Here is an 8,684-nt window from a genome sequence, read left to right on the forward strand (position 1 = left end):
CCACTTTATTGGGGCGAGGGTAATAAGAGGATTAGAATGATTACCATCTAAACATTTCAGGATTAGGAGCTACATGGGAGTTAACTAAGATAACTGTTTGTATCCTATCCATTATTTTATGGTAATATTAATATGATTGATAAACTTGCAAGAGTTTTATCCTTTTTATAGGGTTTATACCTTTTTTCTATGTAAGAAGATGTTTACAAGATGAATGTGTACAATTTTCAAATTTAAAAAGGCTATTATAATGCATAATCGGTAACATCACTAATTGGAATCATCAACATCAATTTATCTACAATTTTTTAAGTTTTTAATAATTTACAATTTTGTCATTTAACTCTGATCACCATAGCATACTGATCAAAATAAGTTTCCTCCATACACAGATAATCTTTATAAAGAGACTGTATTATCTATGCTAGCCATTAAGCAAATTACAGCAGGTACGCGAATGTAATTATTTTGGAAAGTACAACTTAATTTGTCTGCTTAATCTCAACATGGGATTTGTCACTATATACGAAGTTTAACATTGGTGAATGTAAATTCTTGTGTATATTATACATGACCTCCGATTCTGAAGGTTTTAGGTTAAGCACATACTTAAAACCGTGTTTTAAAATCTGATGACATATTTTATATAGTTTGACAACCCATTATTCTACTGTCATCATATTCATATATGTAGGACTGGTGACTGTCCTTGTAAAATGCAATATGCGAGGGTTATATAATCCTAATCTGGCTTATGCCGTCCTGTATATTGTATATACAACCAGATTACAACAATTTAATTACTATACTGGAACAGCCTCAAACGCCGGGAACCAACGTAGATTTTTAACCAATTTCTAAATACGCCATTTTGGAATTCATCCGAATTATGACTGTAAAAACACGCATTTACAGGATTTTTTGGATTCAAAATAGTACGTATACAGGTATGTATATCATGTCTTTCTCTAAAATTATATATTAACTCTAATGCTTTAAAAAACATTAAAGTTCAGTCAACCTAGGCCTAGACCAAGGCCCTCGGCATATTACCGTACCTAGTTTAGGCCCTAGATGAACAACTTTCGGCTCGATCATGTGTGGGGAAAAGTCGGGCCTCTGGCTTAGGGGTGAAGGGCCTAGGTATTTAGAATTGCCAACAGGCTCCCTACTTTGAGTGTCATAGTGGGTCCCCCTAATAGTACCTCCCTGGTGTTCTATTACTCCAGTGCAGGCCTATTTGAATTCACTATTTCTACTACTAGCCTCCTATTAGGCTTAAGGCCTACTAGTATTATAGAGCCCTATGTAGACACATGATACTATAGAGCCCTAATCTAACCTAGCCATAGCCCAGACTCGATTTTATTACAGAGGTTATAGGCTAGGCCCCCCCCCCACCATCCCCCCCCCCCCCCCCCACCCCCCCCCCACCCACCCACCCTTATTTACTAGATTTACTGCTCAGTGCAGCTAACTGGTTATTGGTATTAAAGTTGAAAACTAGACTTGGCAAAGGAATAAAAAGAAAGGTCCAGGGAGGAAATTTTACAGATTGACCACCTAAGCCCCACCATGGTAACTTTGAAAATATTGATCATTTATTACTACATTTTAATACAGGTAATTGAATATGTCATCTACTCTGATATTTTTACTTACTTCTTCTAGGCCTATAACATTTTTAATAGTACTTAGATATTTACATTGATAATAATAATAATAATAATAATAATAATAATAATAATAATAATTAATAATTAATAATCATGTTTTTTTTTAAATGTAAATCAGATATTGATCATAGGGATGTTGCTTGTTTGCTTGCTCACTCCCATTTGGGGACCTGCCTGGTCCCCACCTAAAGTTTACAAAATAAAAAAAAAAGGGGAAAAAAAGGAAAAGTATACAAGCATAAAAGAATCCAATAGTGATAATAATAATAATAATAATAATAATAATATTAGTAATAATAAAAGTATTATTATTATTATTATTATTATTATTATTATTATTATTGTTATTATTAATAATAATAATAATAATAATAATAATAATAATAATGTTCCATCCATTCGTTCATCCATTTACTCACTCATTTACACTCACTCATTTTTTCACTCATTCATTCATTATTTCATTCATTCATTTATTCACCCACTCATTCAATCACTAATTCATTCATCCATTCATTTATTCGTGCATTCATTCATTCATTCATTTTCATTTATTCATTTGTTTTTATTTATTCATTCATTCATTCATTCATTTTCAATCATTCATTTTTATTCATTTATTCATTCATATTTTCCTTCATTTTATTAAATATGGTTATAAAACACAGGTGTATTTTTTGATTGGAACTAATAATAATATTTTTTTTGGAACAGTGGTGGATTTAAACGGGGCTTAGCTGGCCTGGTGCCCTCCTAAAGTTTTCTAAATAAAAAAATGGAGAAAAAAGGAAAATTATACAAGGATAAAAGGATATAATAATAATAATAATAATAATAATAATAATAATAATAATAATAATAGTAACATTCCATCCATTCTTCCATCCATTTACTCACTCATTCTCTCACTCATTTACTCTCACTAATTTTTTCACTCATTCATTCATTATTTAATTCATTCATTTATTCACCCACTCACTCAATCACATATTCATTCATCTATTCATTTATTAATGCATTCATTCATTCATTTTCATTTATTCATTCGATTTTATTTATGCATTCATTTTTAATCATTCATTTTTATTCATTCATTTATTCATACATATTTTCATTCATTCATTTTCGTTTATTTTGTTCATAGATTACTCTATGCATTAATTATGGTTGTAAAACACATATGTGTTTTTTTATTAAAACTAAAAAAAATTAATTTTTTGGAACAGTGGATTTAAGGGCGAGCCCATCTGGCCTGGTCTCCACCTAAAGTCATTTATTCTTGCATTCATTTAATCATTCATTCATTCATTCACCCACTCACTCAATCACTTATTCATTCATCCATTCATTTATTCATGCATTAATTCATTTATTTATTCACTCACTCATTAATTACTTCATTCTATCATTAAATAATTAATTTATTTATTTATTCATTCATTTATTTATTCATTTTTTCATTCATTCATTCATTCATTTATTCATTCATTTTCATTTATTCATTTGTTTTTATTTATTCAATCATTCATTTTTATTCATTTATTCATTCATATTTCCATTCATTTTATTAAATATGGTTATAAAACACAAGTGTATTTTTTGATTGGAACTAATAATAATAATTTTTTTGTAACAGTGGCAGATTTAAAGGGGGCTCAGCTGGCCTGGTGCCCACCTAAAGTTTTCTAAATAAAAAACCGAGAAAAAAGGAAAATTATACAACGATAAAAGAATATAATAATAATAATAATAATAATAATAATAATAATAAGAATAATAATATTCCATCCATTCTTCCATCTATTTACTCACTCATTCTCTCACTCATTTACTCTCACTACTTTTTTCACTCATTTATTCATTATTTAATTCATTCATTTATTCACCCACTCACTCAATCACATATTCATTCATCTATTCATTTATTAATGCATTCATTCATTCATTTTCATTTATTCATTCGATTTTATTTATGCATTCATTTTTAATCATTCATTTTTATTCATTCATTTATTCATACATATTTTCATTCATTCATTTTCATTTATTTTGTTCATAGATTACTCTATGCATTAATTATGGTTGTAAAACACATGTGTGTTTTTTGATTAAAACTAAAAAAAATTAATTTTTTGGAAAAGTAGTGGATTTAAGGGCAAGCCCAGCTGGCCTGGTCTCCACCTAAAGTTTTCAAGATAACAAAAAATTATGGAAAAAAGGAAAAATTATACAAGGATACAAGGATACAATATTGATAATAATAATAATAATTATATTAGTGATAATAAAACTATTATCAATAATAATAATAATAATAATAATAATAATAATAATAATAATAATAATAAAATATATTTTGAGAGTGCTGAGAGTGCCATTTCCAATCATCTAGAGGTGCAATAATCAAATTTTTTTTTGCCTCAGCCAAAACTGTGGTGGGGTTGATGTGTACACACCCACAACCTGTGGATTGGTCCCTCCCTTGGCCCCCTCTATTTCAAATTTATGGATCCGCTACTGAGTGGGTATGTAAGTTGTGCCTAGGCATGGCACTACTAAGGTAGCATCTGATCTAACAAGGATTATTGATACTATATCAATTGAAAAAGAAAAATCACCTCCCAACATAAGTATTTAATTTTAAAGAGGTGATGCTAAACAAGTATTTTTTTATTTGGCCTAATTTAATTTAAGGTTTTTTCTCCAATATTTCAACATAGATGGTATATATATATTATTATGCAGTAACCTTGGCCTTATGATGTTTTTGTGCACCTAGGCCTACCTCTCCACCAGCAATTTTCTACACAAATGAGTTAGATTACTTCTTAGTGGAATCCTGCAAATTAAATACTGATCACGCCAATTTTATCCTCAATGTCCAGTATTCATACAGCACTTTGTTTCAAAGTACATCACATTTTGCCAATTCATTTAAATTCAAATTTAATTCAAAAAATATAATTATTATAAAGGGATATTCATTTGGCCATGGTATAATATATCAAACAATGTACAATGAATAAAATACATATAAAAATAGTTTTAAAAAAAAGTTTATACATGAAAAATCATTTTTAAATCAGGGATTTAAACAATAAGTATTAGGTTTTTTTCCTTTTATTAAATTATTAAAAATAATGTAACACAAAAATTTGTGAAACAATTTAAAATAGAAAAATATTTAAAATCCTCAAACTCTCCAGACTTGTATAATCTATTATTTTTATATCATTATTTATTTATTATTTTATTATTATTTGTTTATTTTGTTATTATTGCAGATTACATACATTTATGTAATGTGTTTTTCACTAAATTAGGACTACCGTATCTCTGACAGACTGCACTTGATCTAGAAAAATAACCTCAAGTAATTGATAAAGTAGCTAGTGAGTCCTAAAAACACACATGTCTGTCCACACATTAATAAGATACCCAATGAAATTACAAATAGCTTTGTTATAATAATAATAATCCATCACGACAATAACAATTACTATCAACACTGCAGTACCCGCTGCTTACTTGGACTCGAATTCAACCCTGGCCATCAGGCGCAAGCTCGGTGATCTAGAGGTATGATGCCAGGCTAGTGATCTGGAGATCGTGGGTTCGAGTCCCACCTGAGAACAACTTGCGAATTTTTCGCAGTTGTTTTCAAATGTACTGAGTATTCGGTACATTTCCACGTCAGGTAGGGCAAAATTACACATATACATGTTTCTCCTGACGCAAATCCAGTTATTGTCTATTATTCCATCACGACAATAACATTTACTATCAACACTGCAGTACCCGCTGCTTACTTGGACTCGAATTCAACCCTGGCCATCAGGCGCAAGCTCGGTGGTCTAGAGTTATGATGCCAGGCTAGTGATCTGGAGATCGTGGGTTCGAGTCCCACCCAAGAACAACTTGCGATTTTTTCGCAGTTTGTTTTCAAATGTACTGAGTATTCGGTACATTTCCACGTCAGGTAAGCAAAAATGAAAAACTATGTTTTTCTGAGATGTAAATACACATTTAATAAACTGAAAGATTGACATGAGGGGCAGCAATGAGACCATCATATTACATATTGACCTAATAAATTGTCTAAAACATTTCAATAAAACACATTTTAATGATAATGTGAGTCCTAATAATAAGATTATTATATATATATATAGGTGTAATTTTGCCCTACCTGACGTGGAAATGTACCGAATACTCAGTAAATTTTAAAACAACTGCGAAAAAATCGCAAGTTGTTCTCGGGTGGGATTCGAACCCACGATCTCCAGATCACTAGCCTGGCATCATATCTCTAGACCACCGAGCTTGAACCTGATGGCCAGGGTTGAATTCGAGTCCAAGTAAGCAGCGGGTACTGCAGTGTTGATAGTAATTGTTATTGTCGTGACGGAATAATAGACAATAACTGAATTTGCGTCAGGAGAAACATGTGTAGGTGTAATTTTGCCCTACCTGACGTGGAAATGTACCGAATACTCAGATACTGCTGCTTACTTGGACTCGAATTCAACCCTGGCCATCAGGCGCAAGCTCGGTGATCTAGAGGTATGATGCCAGGCTAGTGATCTGGAGATCGTGGGTTCGAGTCCCACCCAAGAACAACTTGCGATTTTTTCGCAGTTGTTTTCAAATGTACTGAGTATTCGGTACATTTCCACGTCAGGTAGGGCAAAATTACACCTATACATGTTTCTCCTGACGCAAATCCAGTTATTGTCTATTATTCCATCACGACAATAACATTTACTATCAACACTGCAGTACCCGCTGCTTACTTGGACTCGAAGCAAAAAATGAAAAACTATGTTTTTCTGAGATGTAAATACACATTTAATAAACTGAAAGATTGACATGAGGGGCAGCAATGAGACCATCATATTACATATTGACCTAATAAATTGTCTAAAACATTTCAATAAAACACATTTTAATGATAATGTGAAATGGACGTGGAAATTCAAATGTACCGAATACTCAGTACATTTGAAAACAACTGCGAAAAAATCGCAAGTTGTTCTCGGGTGGGACTCGAACCCACGATCTCCAGATCACTAGCCTGGCATCATACCTCTAGACCACCGAGCTTGCGCCTGATGGCCAGGGTTGAATTCGAGTCCAAGTAAGCAGCGGGTACTGCAGTGTTGATAGTAATTGTTATTGTCGTGATGGAATAATAGACAATAAATGGATTTGTGTCAGGAGAAACATGTATAGGTGTAATTTTGCCCTACCTGACGTGGAAATGTACCGAATACTCAGTACATTTGAAAACAACTGCGAAAAAATCGCAAGTTGTTCTCGCGTGGGACTCGAACCCACGATCTCCAGATCACTAGCCTGGCATCATACCTCTAGACCACCGAGCTTGCGCCTGATGGCCAGGGTTGAATTCGAGTCCAATTAAGCAGCGGGTACTGCAGTGTTGATAGTAATTGTTATTGTCGTGATGGAATAATAGACAATAACTGGATTTGCGTCAGGACAAACATGTATAGGTGTAATTTTTGGTCTCATTGTTGCCCCTCATGTCAATCCTTCACTTTATTAAATGTGTATTTACATCTCAGAAAAACATAGTTTTTCATTTTTTGCCTAAGTTCTATATACGGCTTATAATTTAACTTAAATTTAATTATTGTTGATCCCATTTTGTCTATTCCTCAGATGAATTGAAAACTACTTTTATACATTACCAGCGCGTTTTATAAATGAAATGTAAATCCCTGTAGTAAAATAGCATAGTCATTTGGTACATTCAAGCGTTTAAAATCGGTTTAATGATTATACATTTTAAATTTAATTATTTTGAAAAATTATTATAAAATTAATAACCCATATGGAATGGTAGAGTCCATGGTTAGTCAACGACGCAACAAAACATGTGCTTCGCTGTTTGAAAAGGGGTGAAAGCAATACATTGAACAGCAATCTAGAGAAAACACGGAGAAAACAATATTTTACAGTATACAATACAATACCTTTTTTAAAGAGCCTGATAATCATAATATAATAAATATATTATTTTACACTAAACTTCGAGATTAATCAACATTGAAATAGAATAGAGTCTAGGTTTGTGCCGCATCAAAACATGTGTTTCATCGGTAAGCTAGAGAAAATTTGTTTTGCTTTTTTTGAAACTTTTCTCGTCATATACAATGGATATACTGTTCCACCAAAGTTCCATATTAAAATAGATAACATATAGGCCTAGGACAACTGCTCACATTTATATCAGATAAAGGTACTAATATGAAGTTCAATATTTTTTTTTGTATTTCGCTAACACTGAAGGAAGTGTACCCTATCTACGTTCGTGATCGAATGTATGCCTACTGTAGACCGATATCTGTCGTCCTAGACAGTTTTATTTAATAACCTTAATTAATACTAAAACGATATAAGAAATGATAATTTTAAAGACTAACTGTAAAAAAGATATAATTAGGCCTAACAAAAATTCATAAAAATTGCCTGTTTTCGATTTTTAATTTTACTCCGTAATTTTTCTGAGTAAGCCTAAGCCTAGGCCTATCCATGGAGGTATAATATCTATGTCCTAGGCCTCTCCTAGTTTTACATGGCCGGCGGAACCGGAGGGGGGGGGCCGAGCCCCCCACTTTTTGGCAAAAAATATATAATGTCTGGAGATTTTCGTATGATCGGAAAGAAATGCAAGAAAAGAAAGAGGGAAGAAGGAGGAGAAGGATGGGAAAGAGAATGTTTATCCAGTCCCCGACCGAGTTAAATTTTCTCGCAATTCACATTGGCGGATCTGGGGGAGGTGCGTCATCGGTCCTGACCCCTCCCTTGGGCCAAAAAAGGGGGGGGGGAAAGAATTCTAGACCTACCTTTTCTGGATCCGTAAGCTGTTTTTTATTGTTTTTTGTTTTTTTTTTTGTTTTTTTTACACTTAAGAAAATTAAAAATTGTTAAGAACATAAAATTCATTAAAACACATTGCAAATGTCGAAAAAGCTCATTTCCCGC

At 32.3% G+C, this 8,684-nt stretch overlaps 1 non-coding gene across 1 annotated transcript; it reads right to left on the bottom strand.

Moving 5' to 3' along the window:
• Positions 1-6,706: 6,706 nt before the first annotated feature.
• Positions 6,707-6,778, bottom strand: Trnat-agu. The gene has a single exon. It is a non-coding gene; the product is annotated as a tRNA-Thr (tRNA).
• Between the last annotated feature and the right edge of the window lie 1,906 nt (positions 6,779-8,684).

This window comes from Anneissia japonica, unplaced genomic scaffold (assembly GCF_011630105.1).
Source record: "Anneissia japonica isolate Jap-2015-1 unplaced genomic scaffold, ASM1163010v1 scaffold287764_len353371_cov104, whole genome shotgun sequence".
Lineage (NCBI taxonomy): Eukaryota > Metazoa > Echinodermata > Crinoidea > Comatulida > Comatulidae > Anneissia > Anneissia japonica.